The sequence below is a fragment of the Sceloporus occidentalis genome, unplaced genomic scaffold (genome assembly GCF_023333645.1).
Source record: "Sceloporus occidentalis isolate IW3139 unplaced genomic scaffold, rSceOcc1.0.p SCAF_4, whole genome shotgun sequence".
Lineage (NCBI taxonomy): Eukaryota > Metazoa > Chordata > Lepidosauria > Squamata > Phrynosomatidae > Sceloporus > Sceloporus occidentalis.
In genome coordinates this window covers 179,904,346-179,921,006 of record NW_028316984.1, presented here as the reverse complement: position 1 = coordinate 179,921,006, position 16,661 = coordinate 179,904,346, and the positions used below count along the sequence as shown (strand labels likewise).

The window sequence follows — 16,661 nt, the reverse complement described above, 5'->3', positions numbered from 1 at the left end:
GTTCAGAATTTAAATATATGAATTTCACTATAAGTGATTTTAAAAAATACATAAACATGACTTGGAACAGTGTGAAACTGCAGTTTCAAGGACAGCATGTTGGTAATAGTGAATAGCAGATTTTCGGTCTACACAAATAATTGCAAGATTTGTTAAAATATTTTTTCAAATGGCTGAAGTATCATGTTATTTAGGGATGTTTCCTTATATCACCTCAAGCTGTTTTTGTATCAAGCCTAACATGGGCATCACAGAAGGTCAAAGTTGAAAGGGACATTCAGGGTCATTTAAGCCAGTGCAGCAAACTACAGTTAAAAATATCCCTGAAACACAAAGCACCACTAACTGGAAGAAGCTTTCCAGGGTTGGAGACAAAGGTCTCTCTCATCACTGACCACTCCGTTCTTTTAATAAAGTGTGCCACAGATTGAACCTGGGAAATTCTGCATGTTAGGTAATAAAGAATATGACTCCTCACACAAATCCTGTACTAAAATGTCTAGCACTGGTGCGGGCAGCATATAGGTCATATGTATCCCCCAGAAGCAAACTCTGCTACTGAAAGACTTTCTTTTTAACTTATAGAAAGGGAGAAGTACACTTCTGGAAGACTGTGAGAACTACAACTCTCCCATAAAACAAACACCCAGGCCCACAAAACCTACCGACACCTGTTCCAGCACATATATCTGATATTTTCTGTACAAGCACCATATATATGGCAAATCAAGTCATACTTTACACCACTATTATTGGCCTGAAAGCAGGAGCCAGATTGGTTAGCAAGGATTCAGGAATCCAGAACTTGACTCACAAGTGATTGGTGTTGTTTGTTTCACTAGGGGAATCAACTACTGCACCCATGTGTGATGCAACACATTCCTTTTTATGTTCTTATTTTGTTGTTTGAGTCAGCTCGACTCATGGTGACCCTCTGAATGAAAGTAACCTATGCTCCAGTGCCCTGCTCAGGTCCTGTAATCTCTGGTCTGTGGTCTCCCTGACTGAGTCTATCCATCAGGCATGCAGTTTTCCTCTCTTTCTACTGCCCTCCACCTTCCCCTGCATCGTTGCCTTCTCTAATGAGCCATGCCTTCTCATGATGTGGCCAAGTATGACAGCCTCAATTTAATCATCTTGGGCCCTATACAGACAGGCCAAAATAAAGCTGCTTTGAGTCACTTTGGTGGTATGGTGTTTCAATGATGCATGCGTCCTAAGAGTCTGGAAGCTGCACCAAAGCTGCACTCCAGTCCTTAGAACCGGAGCGTGGCTTTGGTGCGGCTTCTGGACTCTTAGGATGCATGTATCATTTAAACAGCATACCTCCAAAGTGACTCGAAGCAGCTTTATTTTGGCCTGTCTGTATCAGGCCACGGCTACCAAAGAAGGTTCAGGCTTGATCTGTTCAAGGACCCATTTGTTTAAACTATGAGGGTGGGCAGCAGAAGTAGAAGTGGAAAAGCTTGCAGCAAGAATAGCAGTGACATCATAGTTAACACATGTTAGCACTAAAGGAAGGCAATGATGAACCTCTTTACAGGAACTTCTCACCAAGAAAACCCTATGTTTTAATTAACACCCTGCAATTTGCTTATATCTCCAGTTATAAATATTTAGTCTCTATAAACAAGGATATTTTCTTTTTGTCTTAAAATTACTCCCATTTCATAACTATAGTCATTGTTTTTAGAAAACTAAAAGTGAAATGTGGAAAGACACATAGGCTGCAATGAGACTACAGTTTTGAATAGTTACCTCTTTTAGCTCTATATGGTGGTATTGTCCATGTGCAAATGGTATACATGAAGGACAGTGCCTGGAAGCTAGTACTGTACTGCTTCCAGAGTCGCATAGTACTTAAACTAAAAAAGGCTCACTATGAAAGCCTGAGAACCACAACTCTAATTATTTTATTACAGTATGTACTTTTCCATAAAACATTTAGGATAGCTAACATGGACATGCTCAAGACCTATAAGAACACAAAGCCAGTCACAGCAGTTCTATAGATAATTCTAAATCATCCCAAAGTCTTTGCTGAAATGTCATGTTGCCTACTCCTTGAAAGTTCAACAACTCATTTGAAAAAACAGAGCTCTTCACCAAGAGCAATCCAGAATCTAGGTGCCACCATTAAGAGGGACCATTTATGAGACACTAGCTACCACGATTGAGAAGGTAGGTGCTGCTGGCATTGCCACAATATCCTCCGTTGAGCAACTAAGACATTAAACGGCTCTCCATTGTTGAACAAAGAACACAGAAAAGTTCATAGTGAAACCTTAAAACCCCTGGCAGCCTGGAACAAGAGTAAAACTGAACTGAACCCAGAGGCACACTGGCAACCAGAAGAGCAAGAATAACACCGGGTGGCACAAAATGACCTAAACCTGACTAGCTTTGTCGCCAATGCTTCTAGTATTCTCTTCTTTCTTTCTAAGCAACCATTTTTACTACAGTAGACACTCAACTGTCATGGTTTTTCTTCCAGATTTGATTATCCACACGTTTGTATCTGCTCTGCCACTGATCTCCAAGCCTTTCCCCCCTCCGCCTCCTAGGACGATGGCACTGCTGCAGAAATCTCTTTAAGGCCATCCTTGTCTCAAGAAGGAGGACAACACTAAAGGAGATTTTTGCAGCAGCCACCATAGGTCTGAGCTGATGATGGAGGCGGTGACTCATCCTAACCACCTTCCTCTTCCTCCTTTCCATCTCTTTTCCTGCCAACAATCCCCTCCAGCTCACGATGCATGCAGTCTGCGACATACTGCTTTATCACACTAGGGGGCAAACGGGATGTAAACGAGGGTTAAACTAGAGAAAACCAGGAAATGTCACATGATAAACATCAGGCATTTCCTGGTTTTCTCTAGTTTTACTCTCGTTTAAATCCCGTTTGCCTCCTAGTGTGATAAAGCTGCAAGACATCTTCTGATCCACCTGCTCACCTTCCCTCTCACTGGCTGGCTTGCTTGGTTTGCCTCACTCAGCCTGCATGCTGCTCTGGCACCCCTCTATCCCCCTTCACTTGCTGTGTGCATCTGCCCCCTACCACCTCTGGCCTCTGACGACAATGTTAAGCAAGACCAGGTTTGCAGGAGGAGCAAGAAAGAAGGAGGCGTTTACAGAAGCAGCAAGTGATCCTTCACCTCTTTCCCAATTTCTTCCCCCAGCCTCTCTCACTGTAGCTGGTCTTGGCTTAGCATCGTTGTGAAAGGAGGCAGAAGGCTTGGAGATTGGCAGCAGAGGCAGCATGGGAGTGAGGTGGAGATTTTTGCTGATTCAGAGTCTGTAGCATGCATGTTGGGGAGGGGGTTAAAGTATTTGCAGTTTTTCCATTTTCACAGGGATCCTGAGGCCCTAACCACCATGAAAGTTGAGGGCCAAGTGTACATGCTTTTACACTAAGTAGACCTAAAACAAACATGCCTCTAATTTATTTTTAATTCATGGGTTCTGCGGAATGGAAACACAGAATGACTCAACAACTGATATCCTTCCTCATTTGGTAGTGCTTTAATGCACCACAAACTATAGTTTATCTAAGCAAGATTGCTCCCTTTGCACAAGTTGTAAAGAACCATTAGGTTCGTGAGCAATGCATGCCTGAAGTTTCCCTAAGCAACTCACCGTAGAAGGGATATACATGTATACCTCATTTAACAAAGTAGACGTACATTATTGACCATTATTTCTTTAATGGAAAAGTTGATACCAGTCAGAAATATCATGGAAAGAATAGGGAAAGTTTCCTACAGCATATAAAAGGAGACTATGCCAACATGTTTCAAGAAACGTTTTATTCAGAATTAATAGACAGACCACCCAAAAAGGGCAGCCTGCTGGCAGCCTAATTTCCTCCAGAGGGAAGCCATGGCCGCCAAACTATGGGGCTTCCCTCCAGAAGAAAAAGAACCCGGAAAAAACAGGTCCTTTTTGCGCCGCAGGGCCAACATAATGCATGTGCCATTGGAACACTCGTTATGTAAGTGCCACATGGTGACATACGGACACTGTACAGTGCTTATATAACAATGGTGGCGCCCGTGTACACCGTGTCATGCTAGGGTTAGGGACTGTGCGGTTGACACGTGGTCCCTAAGCCTAAAATCAGTGCCAGCAGGGTGCATTTGCATGGTCTGTACCACACCAATAATACACACATGGGAAATGAAACCACCAGGCCAAGGAAGCCTTGCATAAGTAAATAAAAATATGTTGAGCCTTCTACACACCAGCCGAAGGCGGCTTCCAAAATGTAACAATGGATAGATTTTCTTTCTTTCTTTTACCCACCTCCACTCATCTTATGATTTTCAGTTTGGTGGTCAAACTTATACATCTGTGCTTTTTTAACGACATGGAAGAACTGGTGAAATAGGCTCATCTGCTTTCCCCTTTTCACTGCTTTGCTGTTCATGCATGCTGTGTACCTTGCCTTTTGTAAGCAAGTACACACAGTAAAATCAGCAAGAGTTTTATTGCATTGTTTACTGCACACTGCAGCAACTCAACAAAAGATATTTCTCCAGCTATCTATCCTTTACCTTCATCACATTGTGGATACTGCTGGGGGTGGGGGGTACCACAGCTTCCAGCTAAACAGGAGACAAGGAGGAAATGCAGGCTTGTGGGTGTAAAAAGTTTGCAAAAACAAGAATTTTCATCAGAAGCTTTGCTAACTAAAGTATAGAATCATAGAATCGCAAAGTTGGAAGAGACCACAGGGGCCATCCAGTCCAACCCCATTCTGCCATGCAGGAAATCCAAATCAAAGCATCCCCGACAGATGGCTATCCAGCCTCTGTTTAAAGACCTCTAAGGAAGGAGGCTCCACTACACTCCTAGGAAGTGTGTTCCACTGTCGAACAGCCCTTACTGTCAGGAAGTTCCTCCTAATGTTGAGGTGGAATTTCTTTTCCTGCAGCTTGCATCCATTGCTTCGGGTCCTAGTCTCTTGAGCAGCAGAAAACAAGCTAGCTCCCTCCTCAATATGACATCCCTTCAAATATTTAAACAGGGCTATCATATCACCTCTTAACCTTCTTTTCTCCAGGCTAAACATCCCCAGCTCCTTAAGTCGGTCCTCATAGGGCATGGTTTCCAGACCCTTCACCATTTTAGTCGCCCTCCTTTGGACACGCTCCAGTTTCTCAATGTCCTTTTTGAATTGTGGCACCCAGAACTGGACACAATATTCCAGGTGGGGCCTGACCAGAGCAGAATATAGTGGCACTATTACTTCCCTTGATCTAGATACTATACTTCTATTGATGCAGCCTAAAATCGCATTGGCCTTGTTAGCTGCCGCATCGCACTGTTGACTCATGTTCAAGATCCCTTTCACATGCAGTTTCATTCAGCCAGGTGTCCCCCATCCTACATCTGTTCATTTCATTTTTCCACCCTAAGTTACATTTCTCTGTGTTGAAATTCATTTTGTTAGCTTTGGCTCAGCTTTCTAGTCTATTCCTATCCTCAGGGGTATTGGCTACTCCTCCTAGTTTGGTGTCATCTGCAAATCTGATAAGTATACCCCCAATTCTGCCATCCAAGTTGTTGATAAAGATGTTTAAAGATTGATAAACATATGAAAGAAGCTTGCTTCGAGTGCTCAGGCCTTTAAACAGAGGCTGGATGGCCCTCTGTCAATGGGAGTGCTTTGATTGGGAGTTCCTGCATGGCAGGGTGGGGTTGGACGGGTGGCCCTTGGGGTCTCTTCCAACTCTAGGCTTCTAACTGAAAGAAACTGGCAGCAGGAGCTGTTTGCCATCCAGTCCGAGGGGAACCTCCCCCGCTTAACGAATAAAAGCCTCCCTAAAGTCCCCCAAACATTTGCGGATGTGGAGCTGAAAGGTGGAAAGGGCAGCAAGAGGAAGGCTGAGCCTCAAGGGCTGCTTTCCAGACCAGAACTAAAACCGCCCAGGAAAAGGAGGCGGGGAAGGGCGAAGGGACCGGGGAGGAGAACGAGGGCAGCCGGGGCTCGTACCTCGAGGAGCTGGGCGAGACAACGCGACCCCTTCAGCGCCCGTCTCAGAAATGACTCCAAACCGGAAATGGGCGGACGGAAGTTCAGAGTTGCCGCGCGAAGGGAACTTCCGTTTTCGTAAGCATCCTTGGAAGAGGGGGAGAAAGGGTTGTGGGTGGAGCCTTCTTCAAAGTGGGCGGGGCTACGCTGGCCTTTTTTGACGGTTGGTGGGAGGCTTGAGCGGGAGCGTCCTCCTGGAATGTTTGTACGTCACCCGCTCTTCGCGGGTTCCAACAGGCGCCGCGTGGCGCAGCGGTGTGAGCGCGGGGCTGCGGCTCTAAAGGAGCCGGGTTCGAGTCCCGGTTGGGATATAAACACCCGTTAGCGAAATGACGCTCTCTGATCCCTGAATGTATAACCACAATTCGAGCCAAACACATTGGCTGCCCTGAGGGGAGTCACACTCTCTCAGCCCCAGAAGTGACCAGGTTCCTCAGTAAGAACAGTAATACAACTGCTAAAGAATAATGGGCTTCTGCAAGAGCTCTTCGCCGATTATAAATGTAACTGAGCAAATTTAAATAAACTGGTGAAGAATTCTTGTAGAATCTCATTATTCATTAGCACTTGTACTTCTTAGTGATATATAGTGCACCCATTCTGTGGGGGTTTTTCCTCCTTGTTTTGACTAGCTACAAAATGGCCAATCCAGCCAAGCCCACTGGGTGACCTGAGGCGAGTCACACTCTCTCAGCCTCACAAGGTGACAGTTTCTGAGGAAACTTGCCCAGGAAACCCCATGATATGGAAGTTGGCAACAACTTGAAGGCACACGCCTCCTCCTCCTCCTCTCCTCCCCCACTGCCAACACTTCCACACTTCCTCCTCTGCCTCCTCTTTCCTTCCCTCCTCCTCCTCCTCCTCCTGCCCCTCTTCTTCCTCCTCCTCCTCCTCTCACTATCTCTGCCACCACTGCACTTCCTCCTGTTCCTCTTTCTGTTCCACTCCCTTCCTCCTTCTCTCCACCTCCTCTTAGCCCCTGCCTTTAGCGCTTTTCTTCTCCTTCCTTCCTCCTCCTCCACTTCCTCATTCTCCCCTTTCCCCTGCTGCCACCGCTCTTCCTCCTCCCTCCTCCTCCTCCACTGCCACCGCCCTTCTTTCCTCTTCCTCCTCCCTGATGTCTCCTCCTTTCCTCTTCCTCCTCCGTCACTGCCGCCACCCTTCTTCCTCCTTCTCCTTCCTCCTCCTCTGCTCCCCTCCCGAGCTTGCCATCCGCGGATGTTCAAATCCACGGAAGGAAAAGGTGGGAAGATGTTCAAATCCGCGGATATCGAGGGCAGACTATACTCACTCCTGGGAGCAGCAACCACCTTTTCCTGGCTTTGCTCCCACTGGCTAGTGCCAAGGTGCTAATCTCCCTGGTGTCTCCACAATGATACTAAAAATGCAGTAGTAAACTACAGTCCAATGCAGTGGTGTCAGTAGGGTTGGCGTTACCTGGTGAGGTAACTCACGGTCACTCCCCCATTGACTTCCTCCCAAACCACACCACACCGAATCCTTAGTAATGATTTTTTTTTTTTTACTAATAAATTGTATTTCCTATATATTATTGATGGCTTTTTTTAAAAGCCAGGGCTTTAGTGGTATAATTTCAGAAATGTAGAAAACAGTAGCTTCAGAACTGCAAATGAAACTTGCCTTTTTTGACTTATTAAATTAGATAACTGAGATGGGGTTGTGGTATGTGGAAGTGGGGCTGAAGAGCCCAGGTGTTAAATTTTGGTAGACGTGGCATCATAAACAACGTTTGTCAAATGTTGCAGAATCGCCACAGGAGGAGCCCACGATAGGAAATTCTTGACTTCGTTGAAATTACATCTAGTGACAAAATTACATGATGATACTATCCACCCACGAGATAATAATGAGGCCTGTCTGGAAAATCCTGTAAACATAGCGTACAAATTAAGGCACAACAAGCATTCAAACCCTCAAAAAATGCAAAAAGCAGTTCATAAAAGTCAGAGTAGCTGATTTAAATACATACGCTGTATGTCGTCTGTTGGAGCAATAAGATTTTTAAAGATGCCTTAAGACCAGATATATCTGGTGGATTGCTAAAGAGAAAACATTGCACACTTTGACACCCGCACATCTCACCTCCTGTAATGGCATCCCTGTCTAATTTTATTCATGAGTTATAATGATCTGCATTTACAAACCTAGTTTTCTTTTTCTGAACTGTAGTGCCAATCTAGGTTTGAATAACGTTCCACTGGTAAGCAGTACTTGTGAGGTTATACAAACTGTATTACAGTTTGTGTATTTTTTATTGCAGTGTAATGTGGATAGTGTTTGGGTGAAAGAGTGAGAGGAGGAAGGTGCTGCGGTGGGACTACTCTATATATTCAATTATAAGTCGACCTCATGTATAAGTCGAGGGCCAGTTTTAGGGCCAAAATTACTGTATGTAGAAGTACTGTAAATAGAATTCTCTACTTCAGGAGAATGAATCATGCAACCCTCCATATATCTTAGACTGCAACTCCTAGCAACCTTAGGCTGTGTAGCTAATGGTGAGGAATGCTGGGAATTGCAATATAGCCTTTCAGGTACCACATAATTACCATTCCTGCTCTGGTGCATTCCTTTGAAAGACAGCATTAGAGTTTTCCAGCAGAGGATTATAAATACCTCGTGAAACTAGAAGTCGAAGGATTTCATAGGCTGGGCTGTGGCAGCTAAAGTGGTGCCATAGTGGTATGGTTGTGTGCTGTGCCTAAAACCCTGGTCACTTCTGTTGCAAAAATAGGATGTGAGCATGGATGTAAGCCTTGCTGCAAAATAGCCTTTAACACAGAAGTAAATTAGATTTTCACAGTGATACAGGGATTCTCAAACATGGAGGTTCTGGAAACATATTTAGTTGAACATGATTAGAAATCTCTATTCAAATCTCTATTCATGGTGGTATATGCTCTGGGGAGCATATGCCACCATGCCTCTCCAGTTTTTTGCATCAAGCATACACCTGAACAGGTCTAGCAAGGATGAGAGCTAGATAGGGACTTTTTTTTTAAAGAACACAGTTTCGGAAATAGGGACTGAATTCTTTGGAGAGTAGAAGGGAAGAAAAATTCTGAGGGAAGGTTGTGTTCATGTGGCCAAGATTTAGAATGGTTTATTTTGTACTAAGTATACAAGGTACACGTTGAATCTCCCTTAATCAGAATTGTGAAATCCGAAATACTCCAAAATCATCGACATTGGTGGCTGAGATAGGACACCTTTGTTTCTGATGGTTTCATGTACACAAACTGTTTTGTGCACAAAAGTATTTAAAATATTGTATATAAAATTACATTCAAGCTATGCGTGTAAGGTGTATACAAAATTATAAATGAATTTGATATATAGACTTGGGTCACATGCCCAAGACATCTCATTAGGTATACGCAAATATACCAAAATCTGAAAAATTCCAAAATCCAAAACACTTCTGGTCCCAGCCATGTCACACAGAGGAGGCTCAACTTGTAACAGTAACCATATATGTTAGTGTAGCAGTCCATGATAAGGGGTGAATAAAATATAACACCAACTGTGTTTGCAAAAGGATCTTGTAGCACCTTTGAAACTAAGTGAAAGAAAGAAGTTGGGTTTCAGTTAATCTCAAAGGTGCGACACCATCCCTTTGCATACTGATTTTCCAGACTAACACAGCTATAACTTTGAATTCTACCAACTATACTTCTTATTTGTCATACCCTCACCAGCATCATCACTAGTGCCAGAGTTATAGTTAAGTAGTACCCCAAAACCTAGAGTAATTGCTGTTATGTATACTAGTGGAAGGCAAGGGGATTGAGTAAAGGTCTGGCTGGGGAAGTTGTGAGTTTTGTTTGCCATGTTGCAAGGCAGGGAAATGTCTATACAGTGATCCCTTATAGGGATCATCACAACATCTCACAAAGGTTTCTTAGCCAGAGGAGAAACCACACAAAGTCTGCATGGGCAGAGGTCTATGTCTTCATGACATTCAACAACCATTACATCAATCCTCTCTCAGTTCTGAAAACGTTTTACATTATTACAAACCCCAGCAGCATTAACAAGCAGCTGCTCTGCGTTCCATGCTACAAAATCAAGTTTGGCTATCACACAAACGGCCTTCAGTCAGCCAGAATTAAAGGCTGTAGCTTTGGCTAGCACTGCCAAGTCCTGGCACTGCCAGTCCTGCCACTCAAGGAGCTGCATGCCCTGTACCACTGACATCCCTAGGAAGGTTTAACACCCCCACCCCCCATTAATTGTAATAGTCATAAAATGCTAATTAGTATACTTAGCATGAGACAAAGTACCAGAAAATAAATATCCATGCTTAGAGGGGGCCAGGGAAAGGGGCAAGTAATGCCATGTTTGGCAGAAATAGAATAGTATGATTCAAAATGAATCTGGATACGAAGTGCCAAACAGCAGTCCATATTAACCCTGCTTCAGTGTTCTTTACTATGTGACTCTATATTCAGTGGGCCCTTGGTATCTGCTGGGGTTTGGTTCCAGGATCCCCCATGGACACCAAAATCTGTGGATACTCAAGTCCCATTATATGCAATGGCGTAGTAAAATGGTGTCTCCAATATAAAATGGCAAAATCAAAGGCGCGTTACAGACGGGCGCAAGAGGCGCCAACATCGCGCTGCGATTACGCGTGAGGGGCGATGCTTCCGGATGCACCTTGCCCCTCGTGCGTAATCGATACGTCAAAATGGCGGTGCCCTATACAGATGGGTGCCGCCATCTTGACGTAGTGGACGCTCTGCGTCCGCATGTCCCAACCCAGAAGAAACGTCGCGAGTGCGCGCTTTGGCACTTGCGACGTCTCTTCTGGGTTGCCGGAAGGAGTGCGATTTCCGCACTCCTTTTTTGCAGCGCGGAGGAGCCAGCGACCCAAGACCGCCCCTTTTGGGCAATCTGTAACGGGCCAATGTTAGCTTTTTTGTATTTTTAGGGGGAAGGAGGATATTTTCATGGATGGTTGAATCTGTGAATACAGAGGGCTGGCAGTACTAGAGTTTGAAAAAGTTGCAGGGAAGGTGATTGCAATTTCCATATTCTGGGATTTGTATTACAAAAAAGTAATTTTTCCAAGCTCTTATTGTAAACACATGTGAAAAAAGGAACAGGAATGAGTGAAATTACCTTTACCTACCGACACATGTGGCTGTTTTGGTCAACTTCCAAGTGTAGAAAATGACTTGTTGAAGGAGAAAGCTGTCATCTGTAGACCCTTTATGTTAATTTGGAATTACATTCTAATGGGGGGGGGGGGAAGTTCCATCAATAGAAGAGGTTGTCACTTTCAAAAGGTGTCTTGCAACATGGAAGATGACAACAATGGTGTTGTGAGGAGATGGACCTAACATAATTGTATTGGGAGGAGGTGGAGCTAGCTACCATCTTCATCAGGGATAGGACTGTAACTCTCATCAGACCTGGCCAGCATAACCACTGATGAAGGAAATTGGGAGTTGCAGTCTAGCATATAGAGGACCACAAATAACCAAGCCCAACCTGATGTTGAACAGGGCCATTGTCTTCACACACAACTATGGTAAATGGGGTTTGAAAAGTAAAAGGCAAGGCTGGAGGAGTCCAGGATGAACAATAAATGCTGGGGCAAGCTCACTAATTTGATAAAAGTGCTTCCATCCATAAGCAGTGCCAACTGCAGGTTTGAGGGGATCCTTGGAAGGAACCTTCGTCTGATGCCCTCCATGGGCCATTGCTCCTTTCCTCATATTTATTTCCAGTGGTGAGTGGATGTTCAGGAGCAGTGCAAGCAATTGCAGTGTTAGTTGGTACCCACTGGAGGAGCACTAAAAAAGAACTCATGACAGCTGGTGTTAGGAGAGGTGGGCCTTCAGAAACGTCCCATAAGTGTTCCTTCTGAGTAGGCGTCTACCCCTGTGCTATGCTTCATTACATATCAAAACTTGCTTGTTTCAGTACAGCCTTTTTAACTACAATAGTTCTCGTGTTACATTGGACTCTCCTCCCCCAGAAAACTGATGATTCCACTCTTGCAGGGAGGGTTGAAATTTATCAGTTGCATCAGACATAACAAAGAACTTTATTGCACCACTTTTTTCAGTGTTATGGGTACGAAAAGAGGATGCTCATGTGCGCACATGCGACCGCCCCAAAACAGATTTTACCGCATAGCGTCCCCCAAAAGCCCTGTTCCATTCCATTGCGGCAATCCATCCCTGTTCAGTGCTGAGGCGGTGAAATATTCTGGTTGGAACTCTTCCGACCGAGCAAAATGGCACCCGTCAGCACTGAATGGGGACGGATTGCCACAACAGAATGGAATGGGGCCTTTTGGGGGATGCTTTGCCATATGGTAAAATCAGTTTTGGGGTGGTAGCACACGCACACGAGCGTCCTCTTTTCGTACCCATAACGTTGAAAAAAGTGGGTGCGATAAAGTCCAAAGAATCTTTTGCAGCCTGCAGCCCACTTCATCAGAGGTAAGTTTAACTGCCTGCTTTTATTGAAGCTCAGAAAGTTGAACCAAATGTCTCTTAAAGATGGGCAATCTTTGCATATTTAGGCCAACAAAATAATTCCAAATTAAAGGGCTTGGGGAGCAGGGGGAGACTTTTAAAGTTGTTCATGCTGCCTCTTATTGGTATGCTCCTAAATTTGTGTTGATGATGGTCCTTTTTACCCTCTTACCTGTCCCACCATTTGGCCTTCTTTCATAACCTTGAAGAAAGCACACATCCTACTACCCTGCAATATATCTTATACAGGCCCACACAAGCAGTACAGTCTTGCTATAGTGGTACAAAGGACTTCTGTTTATCATCAAACATTTCATGAATCCCATTATGTGTGAAAGAATTATTATCTATCCCACTGCAGCAAAAACACTTTTCCCTATAATGGAATTTTTACTCTGGAAATTTATTTTAGTATTAAAAGGTTCCACTTTATACTGTCTACAGTTCAATCAGTGATCTAAAAGGCACTTACATGCTTTGAACAAGATACATAAAAAGCTTTTATTGAAAATGCTTTGCTGTATCTACCAATTTTGCCATTGATCTGTTTCCATGTAAGGCTGTCCTGGAAGCTGCCCATGCTGTATAAAAAATCACATGGTGGTTTTTGATCTCCAACCGGTGATTAAACCGCATTATGGAGGTTTGAAAAAAAAATCTTATGGCCATTAGCATACCTCTAAACATCACCGTATTAAATGCTCGTGGTGTTCTTAAGACGTGCTATTAAAAAACAAGAACCTCAGAATCTATAAACTTATTATTTACTACTCTTTAGAGCTAAGAGGATGTAAAGCTCTTGAATGAAGTGAGTTTGGCCTTTAGTGATAAAGCTTTACTGATCAGAGAGTGACTTCTTGAAGTAATTAGGCCCATGCACAATGCAGTGAGATGGGAGAGGAGTTTTTTAAAAAAAAATCCTTTGCTCCTAATAGGCATGATCTCAACCACTGAGAAACCTGAGTGTTAGAGTTCCAATCCCTTGTGTTGTGCCTGCAGAGTTTGTTATGCATGAAGCCAAGTGTAGCCCACAAATCATGTATGGTGGTCCAGTTCAGGTTTTTAAGATGTTCAGTTTTTTGCCACATCCAAAAATACAGTTGTGGGGAGGTATATGTTAACAGTATATGGCTGCATGTAACTTAGTACATCCCAAAGTGGTTGTGAAGGTGCACCGTACAGCAAGCTGTCTATGGATGTGGAGAATCACATTCATTGGATATTCATCAAAAAAGGGTGGACAAAGAGCAGTCACAGATGCTTTGCTCCAGCCATCTGCAAACTGCACTCACCCAGCCTTCATGCTACAACTCCCATCATCTCCAGCCAGGGAGTTGTAATAGAACATAGTGGGGATGGCAACAAGCTGTAGGAGGTTGCTTTTCATGCTGAGGGACCACATCTGGAATGGCAAGCCTGTGGCTTTCCAGATGTCACTAAACTCCAGTAAGGTAGCTGTAGATGATAGAAGTTGTTGTCCAACAACACCCAGGAGGCTTCGGATCTGCATGAAGGTTGGGATAGTTTTCTGTGTTCACACCCCAAACTGAAAGGCTGTCATGGCCAGCCAAGATCAGCTCTTGGAGGATGAGGAGGAGGATGAGTCTCCTCCAGAGCAAGGGCTGATTGAGGCAACGCCAGGTGCTGTTCCTGCCATGCCAGGTCCCAGCTGTGATCCTCCAGCCCCAGAGGAGGAGGTTCAACCAGGTCCTAGTGCCAAAGAGAGGCTTCCTATGGTACCACAGCCTAGTGGTGACTCAGGAGACGAAGCTTGCCTGCAGGTGCCTTCTTACAAAGATAGAAGAGCCGAGAGTGCTTGCAGACGCAGATCACAGAGGATTGCTGAGAGGCAATTAGCCAACCAGCCTCAGGTGGCACGAGGGAGAGTTTCCCTTACTTAAGTGGGAGAGAGACTAATGCTGGTTGCTAGAGTTTATTGCATGATCCCTTGGCGTGATTGCTGCTAGCACTAGCTCCTAGTATCTGGATTCTTTGTTACCTTGACCTCGGACCGGACTTCGTTATCTCTTGGCTGTTTTGACCTTGGACTGTTTGACTGCGCTGTTTCCCGGTATCCTGACTTCAGCTTGACTTTCGGAACGTTGGAATCTCTGGAATCCTGACTTCAGCTCGTATTCTTGACCTGCCCTCGGACTGCTTCTTTGCAAGGTCTGCTTTACTTCCACTAACTAAAGGCTCTGTTATCAGCTACTGTCAGTGTTGCTGGCAGCTTTCCCGGACAAAGGCCTGAGAGGAAGGAGACCCCGCCCTCCATAACTGCCATCCGCTGGCCTGAGAGGCAGGAGACTCCGCCCTCCATAACTGCCATCCGCCAGCCTGAGAGGGAGTTCACCAGGCAGATCCAGCTCCATCAGGGCCAGCCTGAAGGAAGGAGATTCCACCCTCCATAACTGCCATCTGCCGGCCTGAGAGGCAGGAGACGCCGCCCTCCATAACTGCCATCCGCCGGCCTGAGAGGCAGGAGACTCCGCCCTCCATAACTGCCATCCGCCAGCCTGAGAGGGAGTTCACCAGGCAGGTCCAGCTCCATCAGGGCCAGCCTGAAGGAAGGAGATTCCACCCTCCATAACTGCCATCCGCCGGCCTGAGAGGAAGGAGACTCCGCCCTCCATAACTGCCATCCGCCAGCCTGAGAGGGAGTTCACCAGGCAGGTCCAGCTCCATCAGGACTAGCCTGGAAGAAGGAAGAGCCCTCCCTCCAATCCATCTGCCTTGGTCCAGGCCTCAGAGGGAGAGAAGAACCACTGGACCTCATCCCCTTTCCCTCCACCATTCCCTTTTCCTTTTGTTTCATGTCTTTTAGATTGTAAGCCTGAGGGCAGGGAACTGTCTGATTAAAAACAATAATTGTAAGCCGCCCTGAGAGCCATTAGGGCTGAAGGGCGGGATATAAATGCCTAAATAAATAAATAATTGCAATAAATTTCCATTAACATCAAGGAAACTGGTACAAATGGGCACTTTGTGGCGTGCCAGAGGTGATTTTAGGGTTCGGGAATGCACAGCAACCATACGCTCCCAAATCCTAATACATATGGGCAGTACCATCTTGACACAGTGCCGTCCATATGGCGTGCACATCCATGACATATCTTGTGCGACTTGTCCAAATGGCATGGTGCAGAAGACACGTCACCACGATGCCCCAAGAGGAGAAAGGGGCAGCCTCTGGCCACCTCTTTCTTCTAATCTGTATCGGGCCTCAATCTTGAAACACCTTTGCACCCCATTAAATAATAAGAAAAGATTTTCCCCTCCAATAAGGAACAAGAAGCAAAATGTTTTGTGCATTGAATATTGTTCATATTATTTTTAGCATGATATGACTGGAAGGAAATATTTCCTCTGCTCTGTGTTTGCATACATCTGGGGAAGAGCTGTTGCTGGAATGAAGAAATCCGGATTGGTTGGAGTTTAGGTTAGCAATCAATAATTAATTAACTTAAATTTGCATAAATGTGTATATAAATAATCCAGTCATTATGAAAAAATGTCACACTAAAAAGTCACATTTTATTTTTAGATATGTGTATGTGCGTGTCAGTCAAATACCACTTTAGATTGGGGGGAAATTATGTGAGAAAGAAGGGATGTATGCCTTCTGAAATGGTTGCTTCTTAGGCATACTTTTCAAAAGCTGTTAAATTAAAAGTTTGTGTGTGTGTAATTTTTTTTATGTAGTCCTGAAATTGTACGTAATTACAGTGCTAGAAAGTCTTGAGTTGAAGGAAAATTTTGGAAGGGGGCAGAATTCTTGTTGGGTGAGCAATTCCTTAATTTTGCCCTTCACATCATCCCATAGATATATATCCAGCCCACATAAAAATGTTCTATATAATTAAGGGGTAGGCAAGTCCACTGGGTCTCCTCTTGGCACCCTCCAGGTGCCACATAGGCTGCCAAAACAAAAACCTGGATGTGCCCAGAAGCCTACTTATAGTTTTAATATTTTATATTAAACAGTAAAGTTGGGGAAAACAGGGCCTGTTGTTAACTGCCATCAAATTGGCTTTGACTTTGTTGGTACAATGAATGAGAGACCTCCGCAACACCATGTAATGAGGAGTCTGGCTAAGAAGTATCACTAGATCAGG

The 16,661-nt window shown here is 44.6% G+C and overlaps 1 protein-coding gene across 6 annotated transcripts in view; it reads right to left on the bottom strand.

Annotated features, from left to right (window-relative positions):
• The window catches only part of LOC149315098 (serine/threonine-protein kinase VRK1-like), a 46,224-nt gene extending 38,806 nt beyond the window's left edge, over positions 1-7,418 (bottom strand). For 2 of the 6 annotated variants that reach the window (XM_089522486.1, XM_089522491.1), the window contains exons 1-2: positions 7,326-7,418; positions 5,996-6,121 (exon numbers count right to left, since the gene is read on the bottom strand). The gene's annotated coding sequence lies outside the window, so the exon portion shown is untranslated. Of the gene's footprint in view, positions 1-4,553; positions 4,605-5,995; positions 6,460-7,325 lie in introns of those variants that run through there. The other 4 variants (XM_089522488.1, XM_089522489.1, XM_089522492.1 and 1 more) reach the window with 4 other exon arrangements.
• Positions 7,419-16,661: the final 9,243 nt, after the last annotated feature.